A 16196-nucleotide genomic window follows, 5' to 3' on the forward strand; every position below is an offset into this window, starting at 1 on the left:
ACTTTTAAAGTATAAAGTTAAAAACTCTTAAGTTCAAAATTTAGATTCTCTCCTTTGGAATAAGTGTCTTAATTGTTTGCCAAAAGAGAAGTTCTGAAGATTATTATTTTTTGAACTCCTTGCATACACAAAAAAAATAGCTTTATTTTGAATAATTTGAGGTATGTTGTATATTATTTAAAAATAAATTCTTTTAAATGTCTCTAAATGGAAAAACTGGAATCAGGTATACTTCAACAAGTGTTCTTCAACTTACTCTCACCTCCAGATAAGCAAGTGAATTTGTGGTTTTCTCATTTAATTGTGTTCCGAATTTTATGTTTTTCTAACTTTTTATCATTCTTATATAACACGGATGAAGGTTAGGAAGATGAAAGAAGACACTTGTTGATGTTAAACTTGAATTTCTGTATACTGTAATTTTCAGGAAATACGTGTGAAGGGAGGTTATTCCAGAAAATGGAAGTTGGAGAAATAAGTGAGGAAGGAGAAAAGTTGGTTATGTCAGTTTTAAGTTGGAAAGTAAAAGGATGTTGACTGGTTGTGGCACGTGTTCAAACTGGTTTGAAAGCGATAGGAGGAATTACAGAAGTCAATTGAAGAACAGTGCCTATGGAAGTGTATATAGAAAAGGCATTCAGCAGAAACAGAATGTCTATGAGACAGAGAGGGGAGTGACTTTGTAAGAGTTGGGTAATTAATTAATCTAACTGCCTGTTTTGAATGCATTCCTGAAGCCTGAAAGGTTATGGGGAACACCGCCACAGATGTGAGAACAATATTCCATGTAAGGCAGATTTAAGATTTGCACAGAGTGAAAGAGAGAACTCAGCTTTTTAGATACAGGGGAAGCAATATTTGTGATGTGCTTATACCAAGAGAAATTAAACATCAAGGTAATAGAGAGAGGTGATCTTGTCTAGAAATCTCAGTTTTGGCAAAGATAAGCATAGGTGCAGAAGAATCCTTTTTGCAAGATATAAGACAGGACAGTTTTAGAAGGACTGAAATTAACTGAGTTATCTTTGCCCCACTGCAGAATTACCTGGTAATCAGCATTTAAAGAAATGGTAGTGGATGTTCAATAAGTTGAAGCCGTTTTTGCAATGCAAGGTTTCTCAAACTTGAATGCGCAATATCATGTGTTCCTTTGATTGGAAATCCTGTCCATAGAATTTCCAGTCAAAGGAAGATCATTAATAGAATAGAATAATAGGAGAGAAAAGAGTTGGGGAAAGAACTGAACCTTGGGAAGCACCAGAAGCACTGCTCTGAACACTCACGCACAGTGAGTGTTCAGAGAGAAACTTGGATACCCAATTACAAAAAAACAGTTGGCAAACCATAAGATGGAAGCTTATTTAGAATGCTTTTATGCTGAGCCCGATAAAAAAAACCTTTGAAGTGTCCAGAGCAACTGCTCGATTTTCACCAAACTTTTCCATTGAACTTCTCTATTGATTGGTAACACAACCAGTATATCGCTAATGGATCGACACTGAGAGAATCCATTCTGGTGATGGTTAATCAGGTGGAAGGTTTTTAGATGGTTTTGTAGATTACAGTTAATGGATTTCTCCATTACTTTAGGAAGAGTAGAAGTAAGTTCAATGGAATGGTAATTGGGTGGGAGAGATTTGTCACCCATTTTAAGAACTGGCTGGATATGAGCAAATTACCAAGCAGAAGAAACACATACCAGTGAAATATGAAGGTGCAAAAAGGCAATACAGAGCTGGATTAAGCTCAGGAGCAGAGCTCTTGAGAAGTGGAGAAATACCATCAGGTTCTGGAAGTTTCTTGGCATCAAGACTGTTCAAAATTCTTCCAGCATCCATTTGATGGAAGATCACAGGAGGAATTGAATAAAATGTACTGGGAATGATAGGAGCTGTTTTACCAAGATCATCAACACAAGCAGTTAGAAGGAAAGTATGTTAGCGGGTTTGCATTATCTTTAATTTAGGTGGGAGTGAAGATGGGTAAAAAAGTTGCAGCCACTAGCTTTGGCAAGAAACTAGAATTGGCTATCATTTGAACAAGAAGCAAGTTTTCTATACTTCGCATGTTCAAAATCTAGTTTGAACTGATTAATAACTGCTTTACAATTGATTCAAGCTTTATGTAAGCAGAAAATGAACTTGGGGATTTCGATGCAAGCCAAAACAATATGCAACATTCTTACCTTGAATAGGTCTTATTTATTGGAAAACCAAGGTTCAAGTAATGGACAGAATTTTCAGGTGGAGTGTGGAATAAAGGATTTCATCCCTGCAAGAATAATACCACTGACACAATTTGAGCAAACACTAACATTGGAAGATTTAAAACAGACTGACCAAGGAAAGGAATAGAAATCTTGCAGATCATCCCATTTTTGCATTCTTGTAATGTCAAACAACACAATGTTGAGAATAGCAATGAGAGAAAGGCTCCATCGAAGAAGAAGCCATCTCCAAGTTGGCAAGTTGGGATCTGAGGTGCCTAGAGGACCACTCACCTCGACCATGTACTTGGAAGGATTGTTTGTGAGAAAAAGATCGAGCGTATTGGCTGTGTGGTTAGGATTGTCTGATGTTCAGGTAGGTAAATGAACAATCTGTGTGAAGTCATTATTAATAGAAAAAGCTTCGACATCCCAACCAGCTGGAGTGGTGAACATTAAAATTACCTCACTGTTAGGAAAATTGGATCAGGGAGAGTCAAGTTTCACAGAAAGGAAATCAGAAGAGTTCCAAGTGATTAATGGAGTTGAGGAGAAAGGTAGAAGCAACAGATGGACCTGACAGAATGAAGTACAGAGGTTTTAAGCCAGACAAGATTGAAAACAGGAGATCCCAAATTACTGCACCTCTGATGGGGAATATCAGAGCGGACATATTCACAAATACCACCTTTGAAGCAAAAGGAATTGTACAGTAAATATTTGGGACAACTGAAATGAGCAGTGGTTGAATCAACTAGTAATTGGGATACTGTCAGAAAAAGTAAGTGAGGCTTGGGAGACTAAGTGGAAACAGAGATTGAAATTGGAGCAGAGACCATGTATATTAGTGAAATGAACGAGAAAGTATTTGAGAGGTTTAGATCTTTTTGCAGATAAGTTTGTTCTATTGATGATGTATTCAGTAGTAAGAAAGAGTGAAAAGAGGAGATTTTGTTTGAAATAATGACAATTTTTGGATATGGTGTACACACGGCAAGAATATACCCAGCTCCTTGACATTATGTGCCCTTGAAAATTGCTTCTTGCATGTACACTATGGTGACTTCCTCCGTTCACTATCTGAGAGAGTAGATGCAGCAATATCACACACTAGGTTATCTTGGTGCCTCCCGGAGAGTTACCAGTAGGTTTGGTCTGGTGGACTATCTAGCAGCTAGCTTATGAACATCATTTTAGAGTAGTACCTTCAAAATGTAAGGAAGATTGGATCTTATCACGATGCCCATCATAACCTCAAAAGATATCATTCTGCATGATGGAAGATATGGGTGGTGCCAAAGCTTTGCTATGAAGGCTAAACATGGGTTTCACTGCTTCAAGCCTGCAATAAGCAAAGTGGCGGTATTGAACTGGTTGATGAAATTCATCTACCACCTGCATGGCAACAGAGGGGCAGCATTCCTCTGTGTGGTGTGGATGCCATACCCCAACTCCTACATGCCTTGGTTCACATCTGACTAGTTACCTCCAGTATACTAGGTGCCATATTTCAGGACTTGTACACAGGGGTTATACCAAATTTTACTAACAGCCCACAACTGTGCAGGTGCAAGCAGAGGATTTGGTTGTCCCAGAATGACCGAACTTTGCTAAAATTTATTCCACTCAACTCAGGTGTCACCTAAATATCAGTTCCATCAGCATTTTGGACTCCCAGATAGCAAGCCCAGATTGTCATAACTTGACAGAATGTCTGTGGCAGAATCAAAATTGGGTTTATTATTTAAATGATGCTAGTATTTTGGAAGATGCTTGTTTGAATTGACAGCTGTTGTTTACAGTGATTTCTGTCATGAGAATCAAACTTTGTAGGTAAGCATTTCTTTGTGGAATTGTAAATACTATTGGAACTGTTAAATCATAGCAGTTGAGCTACAATAATCAATAGTGGAAACTCCCACTACTAGTTATTGTAGTTTAACAGATTTTGCAGTTGGTATCAAAAACTCTAAAACTTTGTAATCAACCTTTGGAACATTCAATAGACAAATTGTAGTAGGATATTGTATTTGACTTGGATTTCACACTTAATTTATTAGTACAGGCGGGCCTCGATTAACGCAATTAATTTGTCCCGCGAGCGCAAAATGGAAACGTGTTAATCGAATATCATAACCAATAGGAAAAATTATAATTGGTCCTTGACCTTCTGGAATGTCCATAAAGAATTTTAAAAATACCTTTTAAATAACTTTTTAACTGTATATAATGTAAAAGATAATGAAAATAATCATGGAATTAAATGTTTATTGCATAAAACAGCGGTTCTTAAACTGTGCCCCGCGGAATATTTAAAATTTTTGAGGGAAACACAGCGATACTCAACATCTCTCGGACACTGCGCGAACTAGTTACCTCCAGTATACTAGGTGCCATATTTCAGGACTTGTACACAGGGGTTATACCAAGTTTTACTAACAGCCCACAACTGTGCAGGTGCAAGCAGAGGATTTGGTTGTCCCAGAATGACTGAACTTTGCTAAAATTTATTCCATTCAACTCAGGTGTCACCTAAATATCAGTTCCTAGCTCGGGGTAGTTCAGTTTCAGCATTTCTTATTAAGTTTGTTTGGACCTAAATACTAAATGAAATGGTTAAGTATTTCTTTTGGTCTGGGTGCGCCTTGAAAAAAATTACTGAGACATTAGAGGCGTAGTGAACCGAGGAACTTTGGGAACCCCTGACATAAAATACACAACGAAGAAATCACTGTTGCGGAAATATTTGAACAGTGTTGACTTTCTCTTTTCATCAATCAATTTCCGATAGCCGACAATAATCTTATCTGGGCCCTGGCAAAATAAATATCGCAGAGAACATCAAACCTTTTGTTTGAGGTTCTATGCGACATGAAAGATTTCATCTAATTCTTTTACTGTTATCTCCTTCGTGGTAACATTTTCATCTGGCTCATTTAAAAATTTGAATTTTTAAATGCAAGTCTGCATTGACTTTATTAGCAGGAGACAAACACATATTCTTCCGATGGTTGATGGAACACACTGAGGCGGGCAGCAGGCAAACGTTTGTTTATCGACTGTACAATTCGCAGTAAATGTAACGCGCAATTCAAATCTTTTTAAACTATCACATAAAAAAAAAAAAAAAAGATCGCGTTAACTGGAAATTTGCATTGTGTAAAGTGGTATCATTTTTCAAATATCGTTAACTGAATATTGCGTTAATCGAACTCGCGTTATGCGAGGCCTAGCTGTATTAGTGGCAAATGAAGCAAGAAAGCAAGTTATACAACATCGACAAAAAAAAAAACAAAAAAAAACCACTTCTCATTTCTCCTATTGATTTTCCTCTAAGAGTTCTTTGTTGATATTGAAACTACCCACCTCTACAATATCAGATGGTAGTTTGTTCCAACAATCAACAATTTATGCATATCTGGCCTGCAACTATTCTTCCTCAACTTGAATATATGCACACTGATGTGTATGATCTGAGCAAGAGGAGGTATTCCATTAGCATTAGGCTTTCTCGGTCAAATCTCTCTCTCCTCACAGTCTCCAGAAACTGCAGTTTGTAAAAGTGAAGCCTTTCCTGGTAAGAGCACCCTTTTTCTCCCCTCAGCAATTTTTTTGTTGCTCTTCTCTGCACCCATTCCAACAGATCCACATCCTTCCTAAAATAAAGCTTCCAGACCTGTATGCAATAATCAAGATGTGGCCTTATACAATGGAATAATCGCTTCCTTCTCCTGCTGGCAAAATTTCTATTTATCATTGACAAAACCTGTCAATGATAAACCTGTTAACCCCCCCCCCCCCCCCCCCCCCGCCAGGTCTTTTTCATTTTCCACTGCCCGGAGTGTGGTACCACACAGCTAGTACATTAATTGGGTTTACTGTTCTCTTGTATGAAGTATATTGCATTTGTCAATATTAAACTTCAATTGCCACTTCTTAGTCCATCTGCACAATTTGTGTAAATCTTATTACACAAATTGTGCAGATATACTGATTAACTACCCTTCCAACCTTTGTATTACCTTCTAATTTAGACATTATGCCTTTATTGATGTCATTAATAAACATAGAAAACAACAATAGGCCTGGCACGGAAACCATGGGGGGGCTCTGCTAATAACACTAGTCCAAGAAGAGCAGTGCCCATTGATAGCCAATCTGTCTTCTCCCACTGAGTCGTCCCTTGATCCATAGCAGCAACTTGCCTTTAATGCCACACTGCTCCAATATGTATAGCATATTCTGTCATCAAGAAGGATGGTATAGTATCAGATGTGTCTACCAGGTGCTAAAATTGTTGAAGTTACCAACCAGTTTTTAAGAGAATTAAAAGACATATGGTGATATATAAGGGAAACAATGACAAAAACAGTTCTTCCAAGACATTACATGATGCCTTGTGGATAAACTTCAGATTTGGGGGAATTTTTCTCAGCTTGGTCTGCCCTTATTAATAGAAGGAATTTATTTTTTAAGGATGTAATTCACTTGAATGCGAGAAGAGCAAGTCTTTGCTGATATTACTGGGAAAGTCACTCAGATTAAGGATATTGATTAAAATTACACTTTCACTCCCAGAGTAAATGGATTCGAGTGTAATTGTGTCTAATACTTCATAATTCCTTATACATGGAAAGAACCAGTGAATTAGACAGATCAATCAGTATTTACATGCCACAGTCTGAAATGATTGAAATGTGTAGAAGATAGGAAATTTTTTTTTAGAATGGTTTGCTATGATTTTGTACCATCTTTATGCCAGAAATTGAAAAATAAAATATAATAATAATGCTTTTGAGTACTAAAAATTGCTACTATTTTGATCTATCCTCTTAATCAAGGAGTTGTCAGGCATGAGCTGTTATTAACTTTGTTTTTTTCTGATAGTGGAGTTTGACTATTGAAATGAAAAACTGATACTTCTTATGAAGCAGTCAAAGAAAGTTTTCTGTTAAGAGGGAAAAAATAGATTTTTTTGCATAATTTAAGTAACTACAAACTTACAGAAAATTGTCATATTCTGGCAATTTTCAAAATTTTTCAAACTTTTTACTTGTCTTGTTATTATTGTAATTATTAATTACAGTACAATGGCTCCTAAGTGTAGTGCTAGTGAAAAGAAGAGTCGCAAGCCTCTTTAAATTAAAAGCTAGAAATGATTAAGCTTAGTGAGAAAGGCATGTTGAACACAGAGATAGGCTATAAGCTAGGTTTGGCTTGCCAAACAGTTAGCACAGTAGTGAATTCAAGAGAAGTTCTTGAAAGAAATTAAAAGTGCTACTCTAGTGAACATGAAAGTGATAAGAAAGCGAGACAGCCTTATTGCCGATATGGAGAAAGTTTTAGTGGTCTGGATAGAAGCCACAACATTCCGTTAAGCCAAGGCCTAATCCAGAGAAATTCCCTAACTCTCTTCAATTCCATGAAGGCCGAGAGAAGCCAGACAACTGCTGAAGAGAGGTTTGAAGCTAGCAGAGGTTAGTTCATGAGATTTAAGGAAAGAAGCCATCTCCACATCATAAAAGTACAAGGTGAAGCAGCTAGTGCTGATATAGAAGCTGTAGAAAGCTATCCAGATGAACTAGCTAAGGTAATTGATGAAGGTGGCTACACTAAGCAGCAGATTTTCAACGTCGACGAAACAGCCTTATATTGGAAGAAGATGCCATCCAGGACTTTCATAGCTAGAGAGAAGTCAGTTCCTGGCTTCAAACCTGCAAATAATAGGCTGACTCTTGTTAGGGGCTAATGCAGCTGGTCACTGCAAGTTGAAGCCAATACTCGTCTACCATTCTGAAAATCCTAGCGCCCTCCAAACTTATGCTAAAGCTAGCCTGCCTGTATATTATAAATCGAACAAAGCCTGGATGACAGCAGATCTGTTTACTATGTGCTTACTGAATATTTTAAGCCCACTGTCGAAGCCTATTGCTTAGTAAAAAAAAAAAAAAATTCCTTTTAAGATATTACTGATTAGTGACAATGCACCTGGTCACCCAAGAGCTCTGATGGAGATGTACGAGGAGATTAATGTTGTTTTCCTGCTTGCTAACACAACATCTATTCTTCAGCCCATGGATCAAGGAGTAATTGCTGCTTTTAAGCCCTATTATTTAAGACGGACATTTGTTAAGGCTATGGCTACCATAGATAGTGATACTTCTGATGGGCCTACGCAAAATAAATTGAATTGATACTAAATTGATTTGCCATTCTAGATGCCATTAAGAACATTCGTGATTCATGGGAAGAGATCGAAATATAAACATTAAAAGGAGTTTGGAAGAAGTTGATTCCCACCCACGTTGGATGACTTTGAAGGGTTTGAGACTTCAGTGGAGGAAGTGACTGCAAATATGGAAATGGCAAGAGAACTAGAAGTGAAGCCTGAAGATGTTGCTGAATCGCTGGCATCTCATGATCAGCCTTTAACGGATAAGGACTTGCTTTTGTTAGATTAGATAAGAGGGTTACTTCTTGATATGGAATTTACTCCTGACGAAGATCCAGTGAGCATTGCTGAAATAACAATGAAGGATTTAGAACACTGTTGCTTACTTGATAGAGTAGTGGCAGGTTTTGAGAGGATTGATGCTAATTTTGAAAGTTCTACAGTGGGTAAAATACCATCAAACGGTATAGCATGCTACAGAGAAATCCTTCCAAAAAGGAAGCATCAGTCATTGAGGCAAACTTGTGTGTTGTCTTATTTTAAGAAAGTGCCACAGTTTCCCTAACCTTCAACAGCAAGTAGCCCTACCATTGAACATCAAGGCAAGCTCTCCACCAGTAAAGAGAATAGGATTTGTTGAAGTCTTAGATGATGAAACTCCACTATTTCCTTCAGCCTTCCTTCCATAATTACTTCTTCTAAGATGTTCATTCATCAGTCACCAGAAACAAAGGACAAAAATATTTTAAGATTAGCAATACAGTACTATAGCTTTTTTTTTTTTTCTATTTATTTATTATTTTATTATTATTATTATTATTTTACTTTTGCATCGTTTTTTTAGGCCTAGCACTATTGCGCACTTAATAAATAATAGTGTAAATATGTTTTTAGGCTTTTATATGCACTGGCAAGTGAAAAAAGGCTGAGATACGCTTTAACCCGCCATATTGGCAAGGGATGCTTATAACAGTATTGCCTTTTGTGCTCTTAAACAGTGACAGCTGCTCTACATCATCAACTTTCTCCTACCCCTAGTAGGTATACCCTAATGTTATTCAACCTCTCCTCATTACAAAATATATTTCCTGTGGGACCACACGCTCCGCTATGGAGGACTTCACTGTGTCATCTTGAGAGTAGTCTTCAGCATTGTGCTTGATACTGAAAAAATTCTGTTCAAGTGACGTGGATTCTAAATCTTGTTAAAATGAATATATTGATGTTAGAACACTACCAACAACAGATGCAGGTGTTTTTTGAGGGCATCAGCCCTTTATTTCATGCACTCATATAAGCCCATCAAAACACTGAATTGATACTTAATTGCTTCACACACTCTGCAACAAAAGCACAGAAAGATGTTCCCTTTGACTGAACCGTGTTCCACTACAGATAACTGTATGTAGCTCTGATTTACATGAGACCCTCTCAATAGTTCTCTCCTGAGCCAACTTATTCCTAATACTTTGAACTTTTAGCTTTGTTGCTCTTGTTTGAGACGTGATTTTAGTCTGAATGCAATTTTAAAATACCGTACAAACTAAGAGATGGGTACAAAAATGCCACACTATTCCGAGATTATGGAATGGTAGTATGAATTAAGGCATTAAGTTTCTAAAATATCACTACTGACTTTCTAAATACTCAACTAAATACAAAAATAAGCTAACCTACACGATTAGGATCTTCGAACTATTTATTTACTACAATTTAAAGCACTACAATTTGTGATGTACTACACTACCAAGTTGCCAGTTAAGATGTCCACATCTTAATTACCAACTACTTGGCTAAATTCAAAAATGAAATGATATACGTGATTAGTAAAATTTAAACTATTAAACAGTTTAGTATATTGAAATTTCATCCATCATACTGTGATCAGGATATTGGTCCAAGCAAACAGTATTTTGTGATTCTGATAAATGATAGAATATGAAGTCCGTGATACATACACAGGTGAAAAAAAAATGCACACTTTCATTCAGTATCAAATCGGGCCACCCCATTGTTTCCAATAACAGCAAGTATGTGGTGCAGCATGGATTTTGTAAGGTGTTTTCATGCATTTTGATCTAATTGTAACCATTCTTCCAGGAAAATATTGCATAGCTTGCTCCAGCATATCCCACACATTCTCAATAGGATGGAGATCAGATGAATGTGGAGGCTAGGGAAGATGGTCGAAATCTGTGTCATGTTCTCTGAACCATTCTTGCATGGATGACAGTGCAATAGTGCACGATGCACCAGGCGCCTCCATAGCCAGGTGGGCAGGAGTAGCAGTGCGTAGTACACGCTTCTTGATTAGACCGGGGTTCGAGCCCGTGACTACCAAATGCGGAGGATGCAGGAAGGTCAGGGAATGACCACTGCGTATCCCCGGAGCAATATGGCATTAGTTGCTAATGCTCCTAAAAACCAAATAACAACAACGATGCACCGTCAGCCATAAAGTGGCCACTATCTTTGGGATAAAGGTATAATATTGACGGGTGCAGCAGATCTTATACAAATTCAGGTACTTTCTGGATAACATTAGACCTTCCACTGGTATAAACGGACCCAATCGGCGCCTCCGTAGCCAGGTGGGAAGGAGCAGCAGTGCGTAGCACACACTTCTTGATTAGACCGGGGTTCGAGCCTGTCACCACCAAATACGGAGGATGCGGAAAGGTCAGGGAATGACCACCGCATATCCCGGAGCAATATGGCCTTAGTTGCTAATGCTCCTAAAAAAAACCAAATAACAAATAACATAATGGACCCAATCCATGCCAACAAAACATTCCCCATACCATGATACCACCTTCAGATGCTTGGCTTGTCTTAACAAGGCAAGTAGAATCCATCACTTTGTGGGGTTCTCACCACATGACTTTCTTCCATTGTTCTGCTATTCAATCATGATGTTCTTGGCACCACTGCAAGCCAATTTTTCTGTTTTTTTTCTGAAACAAGTGGCTTCCAAATAGGCAAGCAACTGCCACTCACTACCTAGTTTCTTTAATTCCCTGCACATAGTAAGGGTTGAAAAGGGGCGGTTCTGAGCTTGGTTGAATTCAGATGTTAATTGCTGCATACTGGATTTCCTATTTTGCCGTACAGTCCTCAGAGTACAATGGCTTTGCTCTTGAAGTATCGTTTTTCTGTCACATTTATGCCTTTGAGATGTGGAAGTACAGCTTCCTTTCGCAGTTATTAATTACTTTTGAGAAACCAGTTATGTCTTTTGTTTCTTTAATTGCGGGTACTGCTACAACGTGCAACCACAATGAAACCTTTTCAGTGTGGCAGATCATGCATCCTGGTTTTAGATTACTGCAGTTGAACAGCCTGTGCAGTCTTTCTACTTAACAAGGCAACATGTGTCATCATTCCATGGCACAGTTTTCTTTGAATTTATTTGCATTTCTTCTGTCTGTGACTATCTCAATACAACGGTTCGTATTTTTTGGCTAACGTGTGTGTGTGTTATTCAACCCTCATTCCTGCATGTTTTGAGTATTGTTGTCTATGTGGCCCAACACATACAAGCAGCTACTAAAATGCTACAGGGTACATACCCTAATATGTGGCAAAAAAGTCGATAAACAATATTCTGGACACTGTTTCTCCAGCAGGCACACCTAAATACCCCAGAGCAAAAGCAGCTCTGTAATGAGAACGACAATTATGACACAGCCCATCAGGAGGAACCTTTCACTCACATACAACTGAACATGGTGACAGCCAAGCTTAGGAACCAGAAATCCTCTGGCAAAGATGTTCTCGAGCCTGAAATAATAAAAAAGACAGCAGAAACCATTCCGGATGAAATCCTGAATATGTTTAACAAATGCCTGACTCATGGCACTTTCCCTCAGCATGGAGAACTGCAAGGCTCAGACTTATCCTGAAAATCCCTACCAAGCAGCAGGACCTTCCAGTGTCATACCAGCCAATTGCACTGTTGTCAGTCCTTAGCAAACTCCTGGAACATCTTCAAACTAGAATCAAAACCCACTACTCAAGTGCTGGCCTACACTCACCAAGTCAGTTCGGTTTCAAGAAACGGTGTTCCACTGTGGACACTCTGGAAGGAATCATAAATGCAGCTGCTTCTTCCCTACAAAAGTACTTTCTTGTTATCTGCATAGATTTTGCCAGGGAATTTGACTCACTCTTGGTAGCCAAGCATCCTCAGCAGGCTCTGGAAGACCAACCTGCTCTACAGATGCATACATACCTAACTGATAGAAATGTCACTGTTACCACTCCATATTGTTCCATCTCAAAACCAGTCTTCATAGGATGTCTGCAGGGCTCTATCCTTGGCCCACTTCTTTGGAATATGGTGCTTCAATCTTGACCTGGGTAACGTTACATCTCAGGCATAAGTGGTCTTTATGCTGGCTGCTGACTCCAGAGCCCAGCTGGGGGACATTAGCAAACCACACGGTCGGGACCTTCAGGCCTGGATGGATGAAAAATATCTCCAACTAAAACCAGTTCAATCCTGCTTAAGGGCACCCTCGACCCAAGAAGACCTCTGTAAATAAAAATACAAGGAAAGGCGATTGGACTGGATACCCAACTTAAATATCTCAGTCATTCTTGATAAAAACTTGTCCTTCATGCCTCACCTCATCAGTCTCCAGCAAAAAATTAAAAACTACTCTGCACTCATTGCCAGGGTCACTTGCTGCAACTGGGGGTTGAGGGAAAGGACCCTTGCCTTCTTACAAGGCCATTTTCATCCTGGCTATATCATATGCTTCTGGAATTTGGTTCCACAAGACTATTACCCTAGTGAATTGGAGGAAATTAGAGACGATACAGTGCTCCATTCTTTTGCCATTTCCTGAGTCTGCTCTGCCGTTAGCATGCGTGCTCTCCAGTTCCTTGTGGGTGCCCTTTCCCTAGACCTGGAGATTGTCCGCTGCAATCTGCTGTATCAGTTATCCAAGGGACCCAATATTGTCCGCACTCCGTTCTGTGGAGCCAGTCCAGGTACACCAATATTATAATTATTTACTCTGATAAGTCCTGCCACCTAATTTCCTGAGATTTCAGTGGCTAGAAACTAAAAAAAAAAAAAAAAACCGCTATAGATAGGGTTAGCCAAAAGGAGTACTAATTATTGTGATTGAGATTAAGTTTTTGAGTTAGGGCTCAAGCAATTTAGAGATGATTCGGACACTAGTTTTAATTTTAGAGGGGGGTTGAGACTGAAGGCTGGGGGGAAAGGCAGATACAGGGTCCATATAGATGACCCCCAGATCACTGGAGCAGACCCATGCCCCACCAGAGGGAAAAGAGGGGTAGCCAGGGGTCACCTCTCCCTCCCACTCAGGGAGTGGAGGCAAGGGAGCATGGCTAGGAAGGCCTAATGGCAACAGTGAGCTGTGCTGATGGATGTGTCACACCTGGGACAAAGGTCCCATCCTGTCCTGGTTGTCAGAATCTGGTGAGTCTAATATCTCAGTTCTTGTGGTCACACTCTGGACTATACGTTGTGCGTCCTGTCCAGTGTATACTGGTCACTACTAGTTCATAGCTTTCAGGTCTGGTCATAAGGTGTGTGGTTATCACTGGGCTGTGTCACTAGTAGAGGTCTCTCTTGAGATACTGTTCCCATCTCGTAAATCAAAGTTAGGGATATGTGTTCAGTCCAGTTTGATTTGGGAGCAGTTTCAGGGCTCCCGTCCATTTAGTCGTTGGGTCAGCAGAGCTGCATATTGTCAGAGTTGGTGAAGAGTCTAAATCAGGTAGGTCCAAAATGGTATTAAGTCATTCATGGGACAGAGGTCCCATCTAAATAATGATGGTAGTCAGTTTGACATCCTGCTTGAATTTGGGTTAGATGAGTTATGCAGCTGTTTGTTGTCATTCCAGTGGTAGGGATCTTCTTCAGATATGTTCCTGGCAGTATTGCAAGAAGGCCTTGTATTCTCTGTTGCTGTCCAATAAATAGTGCTCTTGGTGTTTTTGGGCGCCTCCATAGCCAGGTGGGAAGGAGCAGCAGTGCGTAGCACACGCTTCTTGATTAGACCAGGGTTCGAGCCCGTCACCACCAAATAAGGGGGATGCGGAAAGGTTAGGGAATGACCACCGCAAATCCCGGAGCAATATGGCCTTAGTTGCTAATGATCCTAAAAACCAAATAACTAACTAACTCACTCCTGGTGTTTTGGATTGAAGTTAGTTCTGATAATGAGGATGTAGCGAAAAGGTCCTCATAAAAAAGGGCAGTCATACATTAGGTGACTCCAACTCTCTGCAGTGGCAGTCATCAATAATTCCAATGCTTTGAGGGCTTGGCTCTGATAGATCCATGAAAGTTGCATACAGGCTGGGGGAGTACCATAAAGGAGACTTGGCGTATACCTTGATGATATGTGGAATAAAGTTCCTAGTGATGTCTCCTTTAGTGGAGCTATCCCATCTATCTTGCCAGGTCTGCTGTACATGAAGGTTAACGCACTTAATGAGTTGGTAAAGCACATCACAGAAAGGATGGTCCAGGCAGCAGCAGTTGCAATTCCAAGGACATTGTCCTGATTTCCACATTTTCCAAAACCATGGTGGAATGGAGAATGCACAGCAGTTAGGAAGGCTCAAAACAAAGCATGGGGAATATTTTGTTGTTACCCCACCACGGATAATTTAATAGACTTCAAATGTGCACGTGCCAAAACACGGTATATCAGATGTCAGAGCCAAAAGGAATCTTGGATCAGATTTTCATCTTCTCTTACACAGGCTGCCAATCCCAAAGCCATCTGGAACAAAGTTCGGGAAATGAAAGGCAAATACACCTCACACTCAATCCTGGAACATAATGGATGTACAATTGCAGATCTGACTGCAATTGCAAATACTCTCGGGCAGACATTTGCTAAAGTGTCTTCAGAAACATCGTACCCCCTTCCCCGAGCTTCGTGCTCAAACAAAGATCAGAAAAACGTCACATGAAGCTGTCCTCTAACAATTGCGAGGAATACAATCAGCCCTTTATACTGTGGGAGCTGAAAGCAGCACTATCCAAGGCAAGTGCTGTTGGGCCAGACGACATCCATTATGAGATGATTAAACACCTTTCATTGGAATCCATGGATTGTTTGCTCTGTCTCTATAATAGAATCTATATTGAAGAGACATTTCCGGATTCGTGGTATGTGGCAACTGTCCTTCCCTTTCCGAAACCAGGAATGGATCCAAAAATACCAAAAAATTGCTGTCTATTGCTCTGATGAGCTGCTTGTGCAAGATCCTGGAAAGAATGGTCAATGCTCGTCTTTTGTGGTATTTAGAATCTACCGACTTCTTTTCCAGAATACAATGTGGCTTCTGAAGGAACAGGTCAACGTTTGACCATTTAATCCGCTTGGAAACATCTATACATGATGCTTTCCTGAAACATGAGCACAGGTGTCAGTTTTCTTTGATAAGGAAAAAGCATACGACACAGCTTGGAGATATGGAATTTTAAAAGACATATATAACTTTGGTCTTAGGGGACACATTGCTCTTCTTTATTAAAAACTTCCTTGCAGACTGGTCTTTCCAAGTTCATGTAGGATTCACCCTCTCCTGGCCATTCTGCCAAGAAGAGGGAGTTCCACAAGGATCGGTTTTAAGTGTTATACTTTTTGCTATCAAAGTTAACTCTATAACTGAACAACTTCCTCCAACCGTAAACAGTGCCTTCTTTGTAGACAACTTTAGCTTATTTTTTGCAGTCATGCAATATGAGGGTCATTGAAAGACAATTGCAGTATGCCATTGACCACGTTCAACTCTTGGGCAGCGATTAATGGTTTTAGGTTCTTG

General features: G+C 39.5%; 1 protein-coding gene across 2 annotated transcripts in view; it reads left to right on the forward strand.

The window, feature by feature from the left end:
* The window catches only part of LOC150089524 (protein aurora borealis-like), a 156740-nt gene that overhangs the window by 92523 nt on the left and 48021 nt on the right, over positions 1 to 16196 (forward strand). The window lies entirely within an intron of this gene.

Source organism: Mastigoproctus giganteus, chromosome 2 (genome assembly GCF_048544385.1).
Source record: "Mastigoproctus giganteus isolate SK-2022 chromosome 2, ASM4854438v1, whole genome shotgun sequence".
NCBI classification, from domain to species: domain Eukaryota; kingdom Metazoa; phylum Arthropoda; class Arachnida; order Uropygi; family Thelyphonidae; genus Mastigoproctus; species Mastigoproctus giganteus.